At 37.7% G+C, this 24502-nt stretch overlaps 1 pseudogene; it reads right to left on the reverse strand.

The window, feature by feature from the left end:
- Window positions 1-16600, reverse strand: part of LOC135227722 (olfactory receptor 8G50-like) — a 66131-nt pseudogene extending 49531 nt beyond the window's left edge.
- Between the last annotated feature and the right edge of the window lie 7902 nt (window positions 16601-24502).

The following is a 24502-nucleotide window of genomic DNA, read 5'->3' on the forward strand; positions in this document are numbered from 1 at the left end:
TTTTTCCTGTATTCTTTGCCTCAGGAGAACCCAGAAAACCAGTGCCGTCGAGTCGGACTGACCCATTAATAACAGCCCGCAACAGAGAAGCCCCAGTATCTATTGTGCAGTCTCGGTAACTCTCGCTGCAAATGTGGGGCTGCGATCTATTACCATATATTTACATAAATAACAGGCACCTTCTACATTTTTTTGCCACCCATACCCTCCCCACCTTGAGGTATTTTGGTAACTATGTTATGCAAATTGAAATAGAGGCACTTATGAAAATACCTTGGGGAAAGAGAGTGGCTGGCAAACAAACATAAAAGGCACAAGTTATTTGTGTAAAAATACGGTACCTGTGACCAGACCACTTGAGAACTGACCTTGGCACATGCTTTCAATTTCTGTTGCTTTCTGTTCTGCTGCCCTGTTTTTTACCACCTGTCTGTTTGAATGCCCTGTGACTGCTATTTGTGGAGGATTCACCAAACTACCTACCCTGTGTCAGTGGTCTTAGCCTACGTTGACTTACTCACCTAGAGATCAATGAATCCTGAGCAAAATAGTTGAAATATGAAAAAAAAAAAAAGATAGTTTTCTACCTTTGAATGCATTACACGAAAAAATGAGTAACCATTGGACAGGTATCTTTATGAAATTCCAATATGATTGTAAGAAGCCTGAGACTTCATGAAGATTAAAAGGTTCTAGGACAGATGGTATTCAGATACTCACCTTTTCCTGTGTGGAATGTTTAGCTAGGGTGCTCTGTATGCTCTAGACCAAGTGCCCTCTGAAGGAAATAGCTCTTAGTAATGTCGGGGGTGGCAGTTCAAAATAGAGACCCCTTGGTTCTCTTTTACTGAGGGCTTAGAACGCAAATGTCCGTTTCTGAGTTTCTCATGTAAATATTATGAATCAAAGTTGTGGTTCCCTAGTGTAATTCCCTCATAGTGCTACCTGAGACACTTGCCAAAGTGGCACGTTTTTATCTAGGGTTTCAATATACAAGAGGTCTCAACAAAAACATACAGATAGAAGGTCCCCCAAGATTTCTGTTCACCAGGGATGAGCTACTTGGAAAAAGGAGTAATTAAAACTTTCTCTTCTCATCTTTCTTATGATGCTCTCATTGGCTCCCTAGTGTATAATATTCTCTCTCGGTGTTGAAATAGTAGACAGTCGGTACATTATTGACTCAAAATTAAGGTCTGGCAGACATTGTTCTAGGAGGTCCTTATGACAACAGCTTCCAACATGAATATAATTTCTGAACTATTTGAAACCATAGTTTTAATTCTTTTTCTATTTATTTAAGGTTCAGAGAAATGTTCATTGGATTTGTTGGTGTTGCTCTCTGTAGTTTTGAAGACTATCTTTTTGTGCATAAACTTTTGTTTATAATACCCAGGATTTACTGAACACTTACTATGCACCACACACACAATTCTAAACCCGTTACATTTAGTAATTTAATCCTCACACAGCCCAATGGGGAAGACAATATTATATTGAATCAAGTAGCAATTTCATATGATTTCACTTCATATATTATGCCCATTTAAAGAACAATGGAACTGAGGCACAGAAAGGTAACTTGCATACACTTACCTGGATAGTCAGATGAACTTCAGTTTTCTCATAAAATGATTACATTTAGTATGCTACATCTTTTTTAATAATTTTTATTGTGGTTTAAGTGAAAGTTTAAAAATCAAGTCAGTCTGTCACATATAAACTTACATACACCTTACTACATACACCCATTTACATTCCCCCTAATGAGTCAGCCCACTCCCTCCTTCCAGTCTCCTTTCATGACCATTTTGTCAGCTTCTAACCCTCTCTACCCTCTCATTTCCCCTCCGGACAGGAGATGCCAATGCAGTATCAAGTGTCCACCTGATACAAGTAGCTCACTCTTCATCAGCATCTCTCTCCAACCCATTGTCCAGTCCCTTCCATTTCTGATAAGTTTTCTTTGGGAATGGTTTCAGTCCTGGGCCAACAGAAGGTTTGGGGACCATGACCGCTGGGATTCTTCTAGTCTCAGTCAGAGCATTAAGTCTGGTCTTTTTATGAGAATTTGGGTTCTGTGTCCCACTGTTCTCCTGCTCCCTCAGGGGTTCTCTGTTGTGCTCCCTGTCAGGGCAGTCATCAGTTGTGGCCGGGCACCATGTAGTTCTTCTGGTCTCAGGATGATGTAAGTCTCTAGTTCATGTGGCCTTTTCTGTCTCTTGGGCTCATCGTTATCGTGTGACCTTGGTGTTCTTCATTCTCCTTTGATCCAGGTGGGCTTAGACCAATTGATGCATCTTAGATGGCCGCTTGTTAGCATTTAAGACCCCAGCCACCACATTTCAAAATGGGATGTAGAATGTTTTCTTAATAGAATTTATTTTGCCAATTGACTTAGAAGTCCCCTTAAGCCATAGTCCCCAAACACCCGCCCTTGCTCCGCTGACCTTCGAAGCATTCAGTCTATCCCAGAAACTTCTTTGCTTTCGGTCCAGTCCAGTTGAGCTGACCTTCCACATATTGAGTATTGTCCTTCCCTTCACCTAAAGTAGTTCTTATCTACTATCTGATCGGTAAATAACCCTCTCCCACCCTCCCTCCCTTCCCCCTCTCGTAACCACAAAAGAATGTGTTCTTCTCAGTTTATACTATTTCTCAAGAACTTATAATAGTGGTCTTATACAGTATTTGTCCTTTTGCATCTCACTAATTTCACTCAGCATAATGCTTTCCAAGTTCCTTCATGTTGTGAAATGTTTCACAGATTTGTCACTGTTCTTTATCGATGCATAGTATTCCATTGTGTGAATATACCATAATTTATTTAACCATTCATCTGTTGATGGACACCTTGGTTGCTTCCAAGTATGCTACATTTTTAAAGCATTCATTCATTTAACAAATGGGCAAAACATCATTTTGCATGTTATAATATCAAAAACCAGTTGCCGTCAAGTAGATGATCACTCATAGTGACCCTATAGGACAGAGTAGAACTGCCCCACATGGTTTCCGAGGAACAGCTGGTGGATTCGGACTGCCAAACTTTTGGTTAGCAGCCGAGCTCTTGATCCCTATGCCACCAGGGCTCAGTGTGTTAGAATATACACTTAGAATACAAAACTGTATTTTTAAACAAATTTGTCTTCAGCTGAGCTTAATACATATTTGGGAAACAGTTACATAGCACTTACCCTGGTGGTGCAGTGGTTAAAGCAAGCAACCGCTAACCAAAAGGTCAGTAGTTCTAAACCACCAGTTTCCAAGGGAGATAGATGTGACAGTCTGCTTCCTTAGAGATTAGGGCCGTGAAAGAACTATGAGTCAGATCTACTTGATAGCAGTGAGTTTGGTTATATTGGTTTTATACATCAAATAATGTTTGAAGCACTCTACAGCTTTAGTCCTCACATGTTTATCTATCCTCTTTCATGAATGAGGAAACTGAAGCACAAAAAGGTTAATCAACTTTTGAGCTTGTAGGCACTATCAATCATTATTTTAAGACAATGGGTATAAACCAAAATTGTGCATAATAAGCTGAGATACATGGTTACCTATTCAGAAAAAGGAAACCCTGGTGGCGTAGTGTTTAAGAGTTCAGTTGCCAACCAAAAAGGCAGTAGTTCTACTCCACCAGGTGCTCCTTGGAAGCCCTGTGGGGCAGTTCTACTCTATCTTACAGTGTCACTCTGAATCAGAATCGACTCAACAGCAACAGGTTTTATTTAGGGAAAAAAAAAATGAATTTATGTTATAGCTCATAACTCATGAAATCATTCATTCATTTCCCCATAAAATTATTTATTTTCCTTTTATGCACAAAACTTTGTGATAGGTGCTAAAGTGATAATGGCAAAAAAACTAAATACAATATTTGTCCAGTACTGTGTGCTCTCCAATATGGCAACCACTAACTACGTGTGGCAATCTGAAATTTAACTAAATTAAATTAGGCTAAATATTTACTCTCACAGTCACACTAGCACAGTTTCCGGTGCTCAACAGCCACACATGACCAGTGGCTACTGTATTGGGAAATGCAGAGAGAACACTGCCATCACTGCTGGAAGTTCTATTGGTCAATGCTAGTCTAGTGGAAGAGAGAGAAATGATGAAATAATCAATTTAACATAAAATCATAACAGTGGTACTTGCTGTGGAAGACAGGTTCATTTTGGAATGAGACCCTACCATTTTTGGCTTCAAGCATCCAAGCATAGCTAGAGGACATCATTCAATTGATAGAACTCAGAATTTTTTTTTAATTGTGCTTTACATGAAGGTTTTCAGAGCAAATTAGTTTCTCATTAAATGGTTAATGCACATATTGTTTTATGACCTTGGGTGCGATCCCAGAGACCTGTCAATACTCTCCCCTTCACGACCTTGAGTTCTCCATTCCTATTTGTCCAGCTTTCCTGTCCCTTTTTGCCTTCTCATCATTTTCCCTGGCTGATGGACCCATCGAGTCTTGTGTGAATGGTTGCTATCTGTATTATTGTTTGTTTTACAGGCCTGTCTGATCTTTGGCTGATGGAAACCTGCTGGCCCAGTGGCTAAGAGCTCAGTCTGTTACCCAAAATCGGCAGTTCAAATCCATCAGGTGCTCAGTGGAAACCCTGTAAGGGCAGTTCTGTCCTGTAGGGTCACTATGATTGTGAATCAACTGGATCACAAGGGGTTTAGTTTTTGGTTTTGGTAATCTTTGGCTGAAGGGTAAACCGCAGAAGTGACTTCAGTACTCAGTTAAGATGGTTTCTGGGGGCCATAATCTCAGCGTTTCTCCTGTCTCTGTTAGATGAGTAAGTCTGTTTGCATGTGTGTGTGTGTGTGTCTTTGAGATTATGAACTTTATTCTACATCTTTCTCCAGCTCTGTCCAAGGTCCCTTTATTGTGATTCTTCTCAGAGCAGTCAGTGGTAGTAGCCTAGATGTGCTAGACTCATTCCGGTGCATGCTGTGTTAGTTGTGGTTCATTAGTCCTTTGGCCTAATCTTTCCTTCGTGTCTTTGGTTTTCTTCATTCTCCCTTGCTCCAGGCTGGGTGGGACCAGTAGAGTATCTTAGATGGTCCCCATGAGCTTTAAAGAACCCGGATGCTACTCACTGAAGTAGGATGTAGAACATTTTCTTCATAAACTATGTTATGTCAATTGACCTAGGTGTCCAATGAGACTACTGTCCCCAGGCCCAAGCTCCAGCTACTCAGTCCCTCAAAGTGTTTAAATGTGTCTAGGAAACGTCTATCCTTTTGCTTTGGTCCAGTTGTGCCGAATTGTCCTGTATTATGTATTGTCCTTTACTTTGCCGAAATTGACACGTCTAATAAATCTAGTTAGTGATTTCCCGTCTCCTTCCCTCTCCACCCTCGGAACCATCAAAGAATGCTTTTTTCTGTGTGTAAACCTTTTCTTGAGTTCTTAGAATAGTGGTGTCATACAATATTTGTCATTTTGTGACAGACTTATTTCACTCAGTGTATTGTCCTCCGGATTCATCTATGGTGTGAGATGTTTCACAGATTCATCACTGTTCTTTATCATTGCATAGTGTTCCTTTGTGTGTATGTACCATAATTTTTTATCCATTCATATGTTGATGGGCATTTAGGTTGTTTCCATCTTTCTGATATTACGAATAGTGCTTCAGTGAACAGGGGTGTGAATATGCCTATTTGTGTGACGGGTCTTATTTCTCTGGGATGTATTCCTGGGAATGGGCTAGCTGGATTGTTTGGTATTTCTGCTTTTAGCTTTTTAAGGAAATGCCATATCGTTTTCCAAAGTGGATGTACCGTTTAATGTATGCACCAGCAGTGCATAAGACTTCAAATCTGCCCACAACATTTCCCACATTTGTTATTTTATGTTTTTGGATTAGTGTCAATATTGTTGGGGTGAGTTGGTATTTCAATATAGTTTTGATTTGTATTTTTATAATTGCTAACAATTGCAAGCAACTGCTCGTGTATCTGTTTTCCACCAGAATGTCTTCCTTGGTGAAGTGCCTGTTCATATGTTTTGCCCAATTTTTAGTCAGATTGTCTTTTTGTTGTTGAGGTGTTGCAGTATCATGTAGATTTTAGAGATTACACCCTTGTCAGATATATCATAGCCAAAAAATTATTCCCAGTGTAGGTTTTCATTTTACTCTTTTGGTGACTACTTTCGATGAGCATAAGAGTTTGATTTTTAGGAGCTCTGACTTATCTAGTTTCTCTTTTGGTGTTTGTCCATTTTTAGTTATGGTTTGTGTACTGTTTATACCTTTTATTGGAGCCCCTAGCTTTGTCCCCATTTTTTCTTCCATGATCTTTATTGTTTTAGATTTTATATTTAGATCCTTGATCCATTTTGAGATAGTTTTTGTGTACAGTGTGAAGTATGGGTCCTGTTTCATTTTTTTGTAGATGTATATCCAGTTATGCCAGAACCATTTGTTAAAGAGACTGTCTTTTCCCCATGTAACAGACATCAGCCCCATGTCAAACATCAGCTGCTCACAGATAGATGGATTTATGTCTGGGTTCTCAATTCTGTTCCACTGGTCTATGTGTCTGTTATTGTAACAGTATCAAGCTGTTTTGACTACCATCATTGCATGACAGGTTGTAAAATCAGGTAGTGTGAGCTCTCCCACTTTGTTCTTCTTCAGTAATGATTTACTTATCTGAGACCTCTTCCCTTTCCATATAAAGTTTGTGATTTGTTTCTCCATCTTCTTAAAAAGTACTATTGGAATTTGGAGCAGTATTGCATTGTATCTGTAGATAGCTTTGAGCAGAACTGTCATTTTCACAATGTTAGGTCTTCCTATCCATGAACATGATATGGTTTTCCACTTATGTAGGTCTCTTTTGATTTCTTTCAGTAGTGTTTTGTACTTTTCTTTATATAGGATTTTTATGTCCCTGGTTAGAATCATCCCTAAGTACTTTATTTTCTTGGGGGCTTTTGTAACTGTATTGATTTGGAGATTTCCTTTTCGAAGTTCTCTTTGTCAATGTAGAAGAATCTTACTGATTTTTCTCTGTTAATCTTGTATCCTGCTTCTTTGCTCAAATCTTCTATTTGTTGCAGTAGCTTTCTTGTAGATTCTTTGGGGTTTTCTGTGTATAAGATCCTATCATCTTCAAATGGGAATATTTCTACCTCTTCATTGCCAATTTGGATGTCCTTTATTTCCTTTGCTTTATTGCTCTAGCTAGGACCTCCAGCACAATATTGAATAAGAGTAGTGATAAGGGCCATCTTTGTCTGGTTCCCATTCTCAAGGGGACTGTCTTCAGTCTCTCTCTGTTTACAGTGATATTGGCTTTGGCTTTATACAAATGTCCTTTATTTTGTTGAGGAATTTCCCTCTGTTCCTATTTTGCTGAGAGTTTTTATCAGGAGTCGGTTTTGGTCTTTGTCACAGGCGTTTTCTGTATCAATTAATAAGATCGTGTGGCTCTTTTGTCTTATTTATGTGGGTGATTATGTTGATTGATTTTCTAATGTTGAACAGTCCCTGCATACCTGGTATTAATTCCATTTGGTCATGATCTATGATTTTTTTTTTGATATGCTGTTGAATTCTATTTTCTAGAATTTTGTTGAGAGTTTTTGCATTTATATACGCAAGGTACATTGACCTGTAATTTTCTTTCTCTCTCTCTTTTTTTTTTTTTGAAGTGTCTTTGCCTGGCTTTGGTATCAGGGTTATACTGGCTTCAGAAAATGAGTTCGGGAGTCTTCCTTCCTTTTCTGTCCTCTGACATAGTAGTCTTGGTGTTTAATCTTCTCTGAAAGTTTGGTAGAATTCTCCAGTGAAGCTGTCTGGGTCAAGATTTTTTTTGTTGTTTTAGTAATTTTTTTTTCTTTAATCCCTTCCTTTCTTATAGATTTGTTTAGTTTTCCTGCCTCAGTTTGTGTTAGTTTAGGTTGATAGTGTGATTCCAGAAATTTGTCCATTTCCTCTAAAATGGGATCTATCCTGGAGAATGTTCCATGTGAGTTGAAAAAAATGTATAATTTGCTGCTGTTGAGTAGACAGTTCTGTATATGTCTATGGGTCAATTTGGTTGATTACAGCATTTAGATTTTCCATATTTTTATTGAATTTATTTCTAGATGTTCTGTCTTTCACTGAAAAGGGCACACTGGAAGTCTCTTACTGCTGTTATGGAACTGTTTATTCCTTTTGTAAGTGCTGTTAGAGTTTATGTATTTTGGAGCACTGTCATTGGGTGCTTGTATATTTATTATGGTTACGTCCTCCTGGTGTACTGACCCTTTAATGATTATATAGTGTCCTTCTTTACCTTTATGGCAGATTTTGCTTTAAGTCCATTTATCAGAGATTAATATTGCCATTGATGCTCTTTTTTGCTTGTTGTTTGCTTCATATATATTTTTTCCATCCTTTCAGTTTTAGTTTGTGTCTAAACTGTGTCTCTTGTAGTCAGCATATAGACAGTGTTTTGTTTTTAACATATACATACATTCTGCCACTCTCTGTCTCCTTACTGGTGCATCTAAGGTATTTATATTTAGTATAATCATTGATAGGTATGAGTTTACTGCTGTCATTTTGATGGTTTTTTCTTTGATGTTGACAGTTTTTTTGTCCTACTTAATTTTCTGTGCTGAATTCTTTTTGTTTATATATTTTCTTTTCATCTCTTTTATTATTGTTAATTTTGTGTTTGCCGAGTCTTTATGTTTTTCGTCTTTTTTATTTTGATGGTTAGGTTTGTTAGCTTCCTCTGTGGTTACCTTGAAGTTTATCCTTTTTTGAGTTTAAATTAGTCTTTTATTTCTTAATATCACCTTAACTTCCTCTCCACATAGAAGTTCTGTGACTACACTGTTTATTCCCCCTCTTTTTTTTTGACATTGTCATTGATTACATATCGATGTCTCTGGTTGCCTTTTTACAGTCTTTTAGCTTTGATTTGATTTTCTGAATTCCCTATCTTGGCTGATAACTGGGTGATCTGTCCTGTGTCCTAGTCTTGAATTGTTTCTTGATGTTGTTATTTCTCTAACCAGGGGATTCCACCCTCTTGGCCCTGCCTTAAATGTTTTAATAATTCATAGACTAGGGGCTTAAATCTGCTTATTTTTAAGTCTTTTTTTTTTTTTTTTTTTTTTTGCTATTTGGAGTGAGAAGGGCACCAACTTAGAAACAGAATGATCCATAATCCCTGTGGAGAATTTTGCTGATGAATAATTATATAAGGAAACGGAGTAGCAAATTGGGTAAAGTGCTAGGCTGCTAACTGAAAGGTCAGCAGTTCAAATCCACCAGCCACTACAAGGGAGAAAAGGCCTATCAATCTGCTTCCATAAAGCTTACAACCTAGGAAACTCCATGGGGCTAGAGTTCTACTCTGTCCTGTAGGTTCACTATAAGTCAGAATCTACTATATGGCACACACAACAACCATTATATAACTATAGACCAAGAAATCTGAAATAATGTAAAACATAGTTTTCTGTTCTCATGAATTTGATAATCTTCATAGAGATATCTACAAGCATTCATTAATAGTAAACAGTACCAGAAAGGACATTATTACCATAGAATGTGTGATGACCTAAAAAAGTGCCTAATGATACCCTGGGGTGGTCAAAAATGCATGGAGAAATAGACACGACATTTTCATTGAAAGGTGTGTACAATTTGGAAAGGCAAGATGGAATCAAGAGGCCATTTCAGGACCGAGAAGCAGCATAAATGAAGGCAAGGCCTAAGAAATAAGCTTTGTTGAGATTTCTATTAGCTACCCCATCCAGCATATTTTTTACCTTTCTGGCAGATCTTAATAGCTATTAAAATATTAATACATTTTATTTATGCATTATGCATTTTATTTTAATCACACTATTATTCTTCTTAGACACAATGCCTAATCCAAATGTTAAACTCTTGAGAGATCACCAGAGTTTTCTGTGACTAAACACAAATTTTGTAAGGTGTGGCTGCAACTGCTAAATATCATTTATATTCATTCTTTCTTCCTCAATAACCAATGCCCTGGATCTTAGTTTGGCACATGGCCATATAGAATAATCAAGGCATTTCTCAGGCTCCCTTGCATCTGATTCGTAACCACTGTGCCACAAGGGTTCCAATCCTAACTGACACAGAAGGTGAACATCAACTCTGTCCCTGTAACACACTGATGGTCCATGAAAATGCTAATTATTAATGAGGAATTGCTTTCTTTTACACATTAAAATACACTTGTGTCAGAAGGAATGAGAGACAAACTCAGTATGCGAACATTATCCAAGTCCATCATAGGGCTTAGTGTTTGAATTTATTTAATATATCACGTTCTTTCTTGTTATTAAAACTTTTGATTATATGTACCCTTCTGTAATGGTACTTGGAGCTGTGGTTGTGCAGTGGTTAAGAGCCTGGCTGCTAACCAAAAGGTTGGCACTTCAAATCTACTAGCAAGCTGCCTCTTGGAAACCCTATTGGGCAGTTCTACTCTGTCCTATAGGGTCGCTATGAATCAAAATTGACTAGGTGGCAACAGGTTTGGTTTTGGTTTAGTAAGGGTACTTGACAAGCCCATGAATTTTTTCCTTTCTAATTTGTAATTTTTTTTTTTCTCTGTCTCTCCCTCTGTGTTGTGGTAGAGCTTTATTTCCATTTTGGCATCTGTCTAATAGCTATCCTAATATTTTAATAACATATTGTCTACGAGTCCTCAGAATAACTAGAGATGGCTCAAACAATTTTATCTCATTAACACCTTTAAGAACTTTTAATATATAAATAAATCCCCTTAAATACGAACAATTCTTATGCACAGTCATTTCAACCTATCACTCATTAGGGCAAAAAAAATTTCCCAATGGGTGTTGTTTGTTCAGTGCCTACATTAATACAATAAAAATTACATATAACATAGCCCTTCTGAAACATATCCAAGCAGTATACATATATGAATATAATTCACATACATATACATATATGTTACACATAAATATATACAAATATATAGAATCACATACATACAGAGATATACATATTTCTTTTTGCAGGATTAAGACATGAGATACGTAAAGACTGATTAGTAAGTACGTAGAAGGCCAAGAAAGAAGTTTCTTTTTAGTTTCCAAAGAGGGAAATACCTTCACCTCTCTCATTACAACTTGTGATTTTATGTGGTGACGTAAGGGGTGATATCACATCAGTGTATTAATGTTTCCTATTTGATGGCAAGTTGTAAAGCAAGCACAGTTTTAGGCATGCCAGTCCAGTCAGATAATTTTAAAAATACACTTTAACCAGATGTTAATGTTCATGCTTCGTCTAAAAAGACCCAGTAGCCCTGTGCTCTGCATCTGGGCACAGCATTATAGAGATGTGCAGTCAAAAGGATCATGTTATTTGGAGATGTCCATGCTTGTTTCTCCTTAATACAATTGTTTCAGAAGCTTTGAATCTTAGAAGCATTAGAAAAAACACACCAATAGCTCTTATCTAGAAGTGGCTCTAAAAATAAAGTGAAACATCTGGTCTTTAAGAGTCTGAAGAAACTTTCTAGGGAGAGATGGGGAAATATATCCAGATGCTCTACCGCCAGCAAGAGAAGATGTGGGAGCTCAGCAACTGGCCAGAGGAGCTGGTGGTAACTGAGGCAACAAAAGCTACTGAGAGTTATTAACAGGAATGACACCATGGTAATGGGTTTATTTTTTGTTTGTTTTTAGTTTATTGCCTCTCAAGAGGATGAAAAAGAGTTTTCTGATTGCTATTCTAAAAAAGACCAATGGGATCTTATTTGGGAAAGGGGAAGAGGAGTCAATTTATTGATTAGAAGTCTTTGCAATATATTCTGAGTCACATTTTCTATTTTACACTCCTTCTTTGACAAGTAAGGAATGAGATTACCAAATTTGTACTTGAAGCCTCAACAATTATTGAGTGTCTACAAAACAATTCTCCCAAATTTGTTTTCCTGAATAAACATTTAGTTTTGGGGGACGAAGGGCACAAGTAATTAGTCAGAAAACAAATTTTTCCAATTTTAACTTTTGCATGTGAATAAGTAATCCATCTGAGTTCAATGCACAAAGAATGTCACTTCTACATCTGTGATTCTCTAATATGGGTGCAAAGAAAAATCTATAGAAATAGTTGAAAATGAATATAGGATTCATAGGGAAATGGAGGTGACAGCGCAATACTAAAAATGCGAAAAATAGAATGTTGCATAACCCAACTGAAAAATGGACAAAGGATATGAACAGGCACTTCACCAAAGAAGGCATTCAGGCAACTAACAGATACATGAGGAAATGTTCTTGATCATTAGCCGTCAGAGAAATGTGAATCAAAACTACAGTGAGGTACCATCTCACCTCAACAAGGCTGGCATTAATGCAAAATAATAAACGTTGGAGAGGTTGTGGAGAGACTGGAACACTTATACACTGCTGGTGGGGATGTAAAATGGTACAACCACTTTGGAAATCAATTTGGTGCTTCCTTAAAAGACTAGAAATAGAACTACCATATGATCCAGCAACTGCACTCCTTGGAATATATTCTAGAGAAATAAGAGCCTTTACATGAACATATGTGCACACCCCTGTTCATTGCAGCACTGTTTACAATAGCAAAAAGATGGAAGCAACCAAGGAGCCCATCAAAGGATGAATGGATAAACAAATTATGGCATATTCACACACAATGGAATACTACACAATGATAAAGAACAATGAATCCTTGAAACATCTCATAACATGGATGAATCTAGAAGACATTATGCTGAGTGAAATTAGTTGAAAAGGAAAAATATTCTATGAGAACACTATTATAAGAACTCAAGAAAAGGTTTAAGCACAGAAGAAAACATTCTATGGTGGTTACAAAGGTAGAAGGGAGCGAGGGGGTATTCACTAATTAGATAGTAGGCAAGAATTATTTTAGGTGATGGGAAGGACAAAAGACAATACAGGGGAAGTCAGCACAACTGGACTAAGCCAAAAGCTAAGAAGTTTCCTGAATACGACCAAACACTTCAAGGGACAGAGTAACTGGGGTGGAGGTCTGGGGATCATGGTTTCAGGGGACATCTATGTCAATTGGCGTAACAAAGTATATTAAGAAAACATTCTGCATCGCACTTTGGTGAGTGGCATTTGGGGTCTTAAAAGCTATCAACTGGCCATCTAAGACACATCAATTGGTTTCAACCCACCTGGAGCAAAGGAGAATGAAGAGCACCAAAGACAAGGAAAATGTTAGCCCAAGAGACAGAAAGGGCCACATAAACCAGAGACTCCATCAGCCTGATATCAGGAGAACTAGATGGTGCCTGGCTACCTCTGACTACCCTGACAGGGAACACAACAAGGAATCCCCGATGGAGCAGGAGAAAAGTAGGATGCAGATCTCAAGTGCCAGTAAAAATATCATGGTTAATGGTCTTACTGAGATGTAAGAACCCCAGACGACAGGACCCCCAGGCTCTCTGTTAGCCCAAACTAAAACCATTCCTGAAGGCAAGTCTTCAGACAAAGATTGAACTGTACTATAAGCCATAAAGTGATACTCACTAGGAGTGTGCTTCTTAGCTCAAGTAGACACATGAGACTATGTGGGCAGCTCCTCTCCAGAGATGAGATGAGAAGGCAGAAGGGGACAGGAGATGGTTGAATGGACATGGGAAATACGAGGTGGAGAGGAGGAGTGTGCTGTCACATTACGGGGCGAGCAACTAAGGACACATAACAACGTGTGTATAAATTTTTGTATGAAAAACTGACTTGAAAAGTACACTTTCACTTAAAGCACAGTAAAAAAAAAAGTTGCATAAAGAAATAAGTACAAATACATATAATGTATTTAGCCATGATTATTCTACCAGTCTCTTCCACCATATTGTTATAATCTTATGGGGAGTAATTATGTCTTATAATTCACCATCTGCCCCATATTCCTTAATACAGTTCTCTGTACATAGTAGCTAGTAGGGATTGATTTTTGTAGACTTCAAATGATTAAAAATTATTTTGAGATCACTTTTTTCCAAAAGAGTGTGTTTGCACATTTATTAGTAATAAAGGTCAAATACACAAATTGTTAAGAAGATCAAAAGATATAACCCAAACAGATCATTCTATGAATTGAGATAAATAAATCTTTTTCAAACAAAGTGCTAAATCCCATGTATATAAATTATAATATCCCCACCTGAAGTCCTTTGTAGATTTTTACAAAAATGATTAGAGGTAATATGGGTTACTATGGGTGACGTCTGGGACTTCCTAGAATTGACACTGTCCTCCATGTGACCCTATGAATCTAGTCTTATCCTTTAGATATTTCTCCCAAACAAGTAATGCAATAATCTCACTACTTCTGTTGCTATCTCTACAATTCTTACTTACTAAATCTTCCCCAAGAATTAGAGGTGTTTGCCATTGCAAAATAGTTTTTTCTCAATGATTTTATTTAGAGCAACTTTGACATCCTAATCCCTCAGGCTGTAGATCAGCGAATTCAGCATTGGCACAATAATGGTATAAAATATAATAATAAAATATAAAATAAAAATAATGGTATAAAACTTTGCCTTGGTCCAGGGAGCTAACACTTGATGGCTGCAGGTACATGAATGCTGCAGAACCATAGAAGATTGTAACAGCTGAGATGTGGGAGCTGCATGTGCTGAAGGCTTTGGACCTGCCCACAGTGGAGCGGATGAGCAGAATGCTGGCAATGATGGAGACATAGGAGGCAAGGATGGTCAAGATTGATGCAAGAATATTAAATGTACTGAAGCACAAAATTACCCCTTCATTGATATAAGTGCTGGAGCAGGACAGCTCCAGTAGTGGAAAAAGATCACAGAAGTAATGGTTGATTATTTTAGCCTTGCAGAAAACCACTTTAAGCATGCAAAATGTATGAGCTGTGGCACCAATCAAACCCATCATATATACCTCAACTACCAGCCAGGAGCAGACCTGATAAGACACAGTGACATTGTAAAGCAATAGATTACAGATGGCAACATAGCGATCATATGCCATCACAGCCAGCATAGAGCCTTCTGATATAATAAAAAATGCAAATAGGTAGAGCTGAGTCATGCATTCAAGGTAGGAGATGCTGTTCTTCTCTGTCACAAAGTTCACCAGCATTTTGGGGGTAATGACAGTGGAACAGCAGAGATCAGCGAAGGACAAACTGCTGAGGAAATAGTACAGGGGGTGTGCAGGTGAGAACTGAGCCCAATCAGTGTGATCATGCCCAGATTCCCCACCACTGTGACCACATAGACTCCTAGGAAGAAAAGAAAAAGAGGCAACTGGAGCTCTTGCTTTTCTGTTAGCCCAGTGAGGAGGAACTCAGTCACTGTGGAGTGATTTCCTGCTGCCATTTACCTCTGGGTAGTTTCTGGAGGAAGAGAAGAAGAAACTTGAGGTAGGTGTTTGTTTAAGCAGTATGAAAAAGATGCAAGTCTTATTCAGGTGTCTCCGATTCTCTCTTCTGTCCCTGCTTTATGTTGGAAGTTAAGGACCCTGGGGTTTAAGTATTATGGATCATGCGAATAAACATCAGGTGGAATTATATCTTCTTTTATTTCTGTGCTCCAAGAGTGGGTCATAGTATTGACCGGCCTCTGAACATTCAAAGAACTATTCTGATAACTTAGAATATTGAGTGTTCTGATCCCTGGTGGTACAATCGCTTAGCACTGGGCTGCTAACCAGAAGGTTGTCCGTTCAAACCCACCAAGTGACTCTGCTGGCGAAATACCTGAAAGTCTGATTCTGTGAAGATTACAGCCTAGAAAACCGTATGGCTTTTCTACTTTGTCACAAGGAATCAATACAAGTTGAAAATTTACTCATTGGCACCTAACAGCAGTGACAACAACAAAGCACTTTCCATGCCTTATTTGCAATTCTCTCAACTCTTCTGCAGAACAAATCCTACCAGGAAACAGACAGGTTACCATCAAGTTGAGTTTGACTAATTTCGACCCTATGTGTATCAGAGTAGAACTGTGCTCCACAGGATTTTCAACGGTTGATTTTTTGCAAGTAGATCAACAAGACTTTCTTCCAAGGCACGTTAACCATTTGCACTATCCAGGGATTCCACAACAATTACTAGTATACTGATTTTATATATTAGCCTCATAGTGGTTAAATAATGCCCATAGTTAGGCATATTATAAACAAGTGATTGTGTATGAGAAAAGGCCTGCTGTCTCTACACGGGTCCATCCCCTTTTCACCATCTGTTTCTTCTTTTAGCTCTTCATGTCTGCTCTCCTGTCTTATCTTTTTGTCATATCAGAGAAACCATTCACTTCAATTAATATAAGGAAAATATTCATTTAAAGTACAAAAATAATGTACTGACCACTCATGTAGGCTGGTTTCCCTTTAGAGAGAACCTTGTTTACTGGTAACAATTCAAAAGTATACAAATAGTGGGTCTGGGAAGTAACTGAATGGCTAACATTATGTATATCACTCAAATTCAGCCGCACATTCTAGAAGGAAGTGCATTTTCTAATGAGGAGAATCTGGGCATGATCACCCTGGTTGGACTCACCTGCACACACCCATGTACTATTTCTGCAGTTTGTCCTTCATTGATGTCTGTTATTTCACAGTCATTACCTCCAAAATGCTGGTGAACTTTGTGACAGAGAAGAATAGAATCTCCTACCCTGAATGCATGCCTCAGCTCTACCTCTTTGCCTTTTTTATTATATCAGAAAGTCATATGTTGGCTGTGATGGCATATTTAGTTCTCTATGACTAAATGTAAAACTCAGTCATTCCCCAAACACTATGTGCTGCATACTATTGCATAACTTGTCATGGTCCATGATCTTGTGGCTTTTGTTCTGGAGGAGCAAGGCTGGAAAATGGAAATCTTGCATGGTATTTAGACCGTGTTGTCCTTGCACGTCTTAGGCAGGTTTTCTTAGTGTATTTTGCACTCACTTTCAAACAGATCTTTTATCACTCCAACAATGCCTTAAGGAAACCCTAGTGGCGCAGTGGTTAAGTGCTACGTCTGTTAACCAAAAGGTCGGTAGTTCAAATATGCCAGGTGCTCCATGGAAACTGTATGGGGCAGTTCTACTCTGTTTCATAGGGTCACAATGAGTTGGAATTGACTGGATGGCAGCAGGTTTTGTTTTGTTTGTTTGATGGCATTAAAGACCAAAGCAAAAAGAATGTGCGCATCTCTGAGATGCAAGTTGTGAAAAAAGTTGATGAGTTCCTGACACGGGATACTGTGATGACTGTTCAATATTCAAAAGAAAGAGATCTAAAAGATATTATCAAAGATTGATGCTGTATCAAAAGCAAGGAAATGTGTTTGAGAAAAGAACTAATATGAGGGTGATATTACTAGTTATTATAGAATGATATTATTCAGTGTTTACCATGTGATTAGAACTGTCCAGGTACCTCATAAATAACATTTGATATATTTTCCCAGCAACCCTATAAGGTATGAGCTTATTATTCTCACTTTGTAGATGAAAAAATTGAAACTGGAGAGACTTAAGTGAATTGTTCATGGTGACTCTGTCGATTTTTAATATAAAAGTCAAGGATAGTTTGCTAATAGTACAGATAAATTTGATATACTGATAGGAAATTAAAGTAATAATAAAAGACTTGGACTAATATTGATAACTTCTGGGGGTACCATTCTCCTAAAAGAAAAGCCTGTTGCGAAATACACACTAGATTCAAAGAACATAAGAGCTGGAAAAATTGGGATAGCAGTAATTAATATTTTTGTGTTATTCCATTTAGACTAGCATCTGACTAGATCCTACAGAGATGAGTCCTGCACTTTTCATTTATCCCTGCTGAGATTGCTGTATGAATGGTGGATGGATAAAGGGACATAATAAAGTTCACAATTTGAAATAAGTCAAAGTCATTATCTTTCCCAAATCGTCAATTCCATCTAAAATTCTCCTATTATAAGAGCAAGGTGTCATTTTGCCACTAAAATGTTCACTGAAGGTATTTGTGCTCACACTATGTGATAACTGAAAACAGTAAAAATAAAGCCAACTTTGCACCTTTTGTGGAGTCGTCTGCTTTCATGTTCCAAGATGTTTCAAGTACAATACTAAGACAAAGGTTATTATAAAGTAATCACATGCTTTCTACTTTGTGGATTATTGCTCAAATTAAAGTCATCTAAAATTTTAAATAATTATATTTTGAAAGTTCTTTTTTTTTTGTATGTTAACAGGAAATCATTTCCTCTTGTTGAAGCTTCTTATCTATAGGAGTAGAGTTTACCCATGATTGTGAAGGAATCCTTCTAGAGTGAGGGCCTGCTAGTCTCTGGATAACACAAGAGTGTTGCAAAATCATGATTTTAAAAGTGATTTGTCTAGAGTTTAGTCACAGTACCAGGAAAAACTGCTTACCTTCTCAGCTACACAATTCCTTGACTTGTTTTGAAAAATAAAGTGAGATTTGCAATCATTAAAAATGTTGCTAGCTTATTAGATATGCTTCTGAAAAAACTAAAAAATGTCTTAGGGATTGGTAAATGCTACAATTTCAACCTTTTATGGTGTTTATGTTTATTGGGTTTATGGTGTTGTATCCCTGTAGACCTTCTCTTTGAGATACCATGAAGGCATTGACATGATGAATACAATATTATTTGTATATCTTAAGCTGTCCTTAGATATATCATACCTTAAACAGTATAATAAATGTAACATCAAATAAGATTTTTAGGGCTCAAAACAAACTGTTTCATGGATTACAAAATTCTCAAACCCACTTTACATTGAAAAATTGTTAGCTATCACATTGCAAAATGAATACTGTCAATTGTAGTAATGAAGTATAGTAAACATTCAAAAGAAAATAATAATTCATTTCATTTAAAAAACACACACATAAGATAGTGCAGGTACAACATAACATACAAATACTTTGAGCACTACTAAAATTTAAGTTTTTTTAATCATTCTAGATCGTGTAGTAAAATTTGAGTTCTTTCTTATATATTATATCCTAGTGTATAAAAACCATCTAAAGTTAAAATAATATCTTTTGTAGATTATTTTTTCACAAAGAAAGTCCTAAATTAAGTCACTTGAATCACTTTTCACAAGTAAATAAATTACATTTTAGATATTTCAGAACTTCATTTTGTTTTCAAAAAGATTTAAAAATCTACTAGCTAAGAAAAAGAAAGTTCTGAAATCAAGGAAAAACAAGTTTAAAAATTTAAAACAATACCTCCCTAAGAAATCTGAGTGGTGCAGGGCATGAATTTTAAACAAAAAATGTGTTTGCAATATAAAACCTAACCTACCACCACTGAGTCAATACTGACTCAAATCTATTAAAAAAAAAAAAAAAGTAGTAACTGTCGAGTTCACTCTGACTCGTGGCAACCCCATGTGTCTCAGAGTAGAACAGTGCTCCACAGGGAATTCAATGGCTGACTTTTTTGGTAATAGATCTCCAGAAAACGTGGTGCCAAGAGGACAGAGTAGTCAGAGGCTCACGGTGGTCCCTCTTACAAGAAAGATCCCCCAAAAAACAAGTGAATCAATTATATATGACAGTCTGGGAGTGCTGAACATGAAGCATGAAGTTGAGGCATTGTACTGAGCAGCAGGAGAAGGAAGAGACATTTTACAAGCAGTGAGGAGATGCCAGACCTGACCCTGCAGGAACCAGCACCCTGCAGGCCAGATTCATTGGTGAGAATGTGGGGATGTGAGCAGTGGCATTCAGGACATGTTTTCCACAGTGGGAGAGACTGAGTGATGGAGAGTCCACCGATGCCTTCAGAGTCTGTGAAATGCAGTACTCAAAGAGCAAAAGATAAGTATGTGTGTCTAATCTACCATGTGGATAAAAAACACCCCTTTGGGAAAAAATTCTCCCATTTAACTGGCCTCTCCCCAAACTGCATCAGGTCCCAAGCTGGCTTCAGTGATAGCTGCTTTCCCTGGGATGGAAGTAAGACCTGTCAAGTATCCTGAGCCATTCTCCTGCCTTGGTGAAGGAAACAATTAGCAAACAGGGAAAAAATAATTTGCTGTCTCCCCTAAACTGGGAACTCAGGGCAGAAGTAGCTCCTTTGCCTAGACACAGGCATAAGGGGCCCACAGATTCTGAATGCCTTTCACCACTACATAGACCTCTGTGGGGCCATTTCAACAGCATATATCCTCATTAGCACAGTATAACAGGGTATATACCTGAAGTCCAACTTCAACTATTTCAGCTATATGGTGGAGAGGCAGGCATATGACATCTGACACTGCTCTACCTAGTAATCAGAGTCCTCACCTATCCACACCAGGGGCCTGAGGACTGGTGGCTACACCCATTCCACCTAGCCACCCAAGACAGGGTCCAAAGATAAGTGGTGCCTCCTAGTCCTTACAGTCAACAGCATTGAGTGTCCACATTCCAGCTGCAAAACCCATCCACCTACACACTCTAGGGAACAGGGACACCTGTTCCTCACAGACACACAAGGGCAGCTGTCAGATCCCTGCTTTGCTCTGCATGTGTCCCCCTACTGCAGCCAGATACCTGTGCCTGCACCAATCACACCTGCTGGTCTAAGAGTGTAGGTGAGATTATGCATCACACACTTGGTGTCTGACTACCTGGACAACTGAGCTGAATCCATACAAGAAAAGTAAACAGATTCCTGGGCTAATATACCTATAACAACTCTAACTACCTAGTAACAGGACATTACAGCTTCAAAGGCACCAATAAACAAACTAGCCCACAGGAGCAGCCTGTCTGGGCACATCAAAACAAAACAAAGCAAGAAGCTGGACATAGTAAGCAAACATAAAATAAATAACTACAATAACTTATTGATGGCTTGGAGACAACAGTCAATATCAAATCATATAAAGAGGCAGACCATAATGGCTTCAGCAAGTGCCCAAAACAAAGAATCAAGAAATCTTCCAGATGAAGATAATTTCCTAGAATTACCAGAGGTTGAACATAAAAGATTAATATATAGAACTCTTCAAGAGATCAGGAAGGAGATCAGGCAAAACACAGAACAAGCCAAGGGATACACAGACAAGGCATTAGAGGAACTTAAGAAGATTAGAGAAGAGCATAATGACAAATTTAATAGGGTGCAAGAATCCACAGAGAGAAAGCAAACAGAAATCCAGAAGATTAACAATAAAATTCAGAAGTAGACAACTAATAGTCATAGGAGCAGAATTGAGGCAGTGGAAATCAGAATTAGTGAGATTAAGGATAAAGCACTTGACACGAACTTATGTGAGGAAAAATCGGATAAAGTACTTAAAAAAAAATGAAGAAGCCCTGTCTTAGTCATCCAGTGCTGCTGTAACAGAAATACACAAGCGTATGGCTTTAACAAACAGAAATTAATTTTCTCACAGGGCATCAGCTCCAGGGGAAGAATTTCTGTCTCTGTCAGCTCTGGAGGAAGGTCCTTGTGATGCATCAGTCTTCCCTTGGCCTAGGAGTATCTCAGCACAAGTACATCAGGTCCAAAGAACAGACTCTGCTCCCCGCCCTGCTTTCTTGGTGATATGATGTCCTCCTCTCTGCTCACTTCCCCTTTCTTTTTATCTCCTGAGAAAGAAAAGATGGTGCAGGCCACGCCACAGCGAAACTCCCTTCATATTGGATCAGGGAGGTGACTTGTGCAACAGTGTTACATTCCACCCTAACCCCTTTAACCACAGGCAGAGATTATGGTTTATAACACATAGGAAAATGACAAAATGGAGGACAACCACACACCGCCTAAGCAAGTTGATGCATATTTTTGGGGAACACAATTCAATCCATTACAAACCCTAAGAATTATGTGTGACTCTATCAAGAGGAATAACCTATGAGTGCTTGGAGTACCAGAATATGGGGGGGGGGAGAAAATATGGAGAGAATTGTTGAAGACCTGTTGGCAGAAAACTTCTCTGACATTGTAAAAGATGAGAAGATATTTATCCAAGATGCTTATTGAACCCCACACAAGGTAGATCCCAAAAGAAAGTTACCAAGACATATTATAATCAAACTTGCCAAAACCAAAAACAGAGAATTTTAAGAGCAGCTAGGAATAAATGAAAAGTCAGCTACAAAGGAGAACCAACAAGACCTAGCTCGGACTACTCAGTAGAAACCATGCAGGCAAAAAGGAAATGGGATGACATATATAAAGCCTTGAAGGAAAAAAATTGCCAGCCAAGAATTTTATATTCAGCAACACTGTCTCTCAAATATGAAGGTAAAATTAGGGCATTTCCAGATAATCATAAGTTTAGGGAATTTGAAGAAACCAAACCAAAATTACAAGAAATACTAAAGGGAGACCGCTGGTTAGAAAATCGATAACATCAGGTAACAACCCAAGACTAGAACATAGGACAACGCAACCAGATACCAACTCAGATAGGGAAGTCACAACAATAAATCAAAGCTAAAACACTCAAAACAGGGAAACAGAGATGTCATTATGTAGAAGGTGAAACATTAAATAGAAAAGAGGGACTAAAAATGTAGTCATAGATCTTTCACATGGAGAGAAAGTCAAGGCTATATAAAGAAACAAAAGTTTGGTTTACACATAGAAAAATGAAGTATATATTAAGGTAACCAAAATGGAAAATGACAATCTTACACATCAAAATAAAAAACAAGAAAAACATACTCAGCAAATACAAAAGCAAGGTCAATGAAAAAGAGGAAAAGACAATATATAAAGAAAAACTACTCAGCACAAAAAATTAAGAGAAAAAAAGAAACTGTCAACAACACACACACAAGGATGTCAAAATGATAGCCCTAAACTGATATCTGTCAATAATCACCCTGAATGTAAATGGACTAAAAGCAACAATAAAGAGACAGAAAGTGGCAGAATGGATAACAAAAAAACACAATCCATCTATATGCTGCCTAAAGAAATGTACCTTAGACTTCAAGACACAAACTAAAACTCAAAGAATGGAAAATATATATATATCAAACAAACAACAATCCAAAAAGAGCAGGTGTGGCAATATTAATTTCTGACAAAATAGACTTTAAACTTAAATCTACCACAAAGGATAAGGAAGGGCACTAAATAATGATTCAGGAGTCAATACGCCAGGAGGATATAATCATAATAAATATTCATGCACCCAAGGACAGGGCTCCAAAATACATAAAACAAACTCTCACGGCATTGAAAAGAGATAGACAGGTCCACAGTAATAGTAGGAGGCTTCAACACACCACTTTCCATGAAAGACAGAACATCTGGAAAGAAGCTCAATAAAGACACAGAAGATCTAAATGCCACAATCAACCAACTTGACCTCATAGACATATACAGAACACTCCACCCAACAGAAGCTAAGTAGACTTTCTTTTCTAATTCACATGGAACATTGTCCTGAATAGACCACATATAAGGCCATAAAACAACCTTTAACAGAATCCAAAACATTGAAATATTACAAAGTGTCTTCTCTGACCATTAAGCCATAAAAGTAGAAATCAATAACAGGAAAAACAGGAAAAAAAAAAAAATCAAACACATGGAAAAAGAACACTTTGCTGAACAAGTACTGGGTTATAAAGAAATTAAGGATGGAATAAAGACATTCACAGCGTTGAGTAAGAAATTCATAGAACGCAATGAGAATGAAAATACTTCCTATCCAAACCTTTGGGACACAGCAAAAGCAGTTCTCAGAGGTCATTTTAGAGCAATAAAGGCACACATGCAAAAAAGAAGGGTCAAAATCAAAGAATTATCCCTATAACTCGAACAAATAGAAAGAGAGCATCAAAAGTAGCCCTCAGGCACCAGAAGAAAGCAAAAAATAAAAATTAGAGCAGAATTAAATGAAAAGGAGAAGAGAAAAACAACTGAAAGGGTTAACAAGACCAAAAGTTGGTTCTTTGAAAAGATCAACAAAATCGATAAACCATTGGCCAGAATGACAAAAGAAAAACAGGAGAGAAAGCAAATAACTAGAATAAGAAATGAGATGAGCGACATCACAACAGACCCAACTGAAATTAACAGAATCATAACAGAATACTAAGAAAAATTGTACTCTAACGAAATTGGACACTAGAGCAAAAGGACAAATTTCTAGAAAAACACTATCTACCTAAACTAACACAAACAGAAGCAGAAAAACTAAATAAATCTACAACAAAACAAAATATTGAAAAAGTAATTTAAAAAAACTCCCCAAAATGACGATAACAAAAGCCCAGGCCCTGACGGCTTCACCAGAGAATTTTACCTAACTTTCAGAGAATAGTTAATACCACTACTACTAACGTATTCCAGACCATAAAAAAAGACAGAATACCCCCAAACTCATTCTATGAAGCCAGCAGAGCCCTGACACTAAAACCAGGTAAAGACAACACGAAAAAAGAAAATGACAGACATATAACCCTCATGAACTTAGACGCAAAAATCCTCAACAAAATTCT

Source organism: Loxodonta africana, chromosome 15, assembly GCF_030014295.1.
Source record: "Loxodonta africana isolate mLoxAfr1 chromosome 15, mLoxAfr1.hap2, whole genome shotgun sequence".
In the NCBI taxonomy this organism is placed as follows: Eukaryota; Metazoa; Chordata; class Mammalia; order Proboscidea; family Elephantidae; genus Loxodonta; species Loxodonta africana.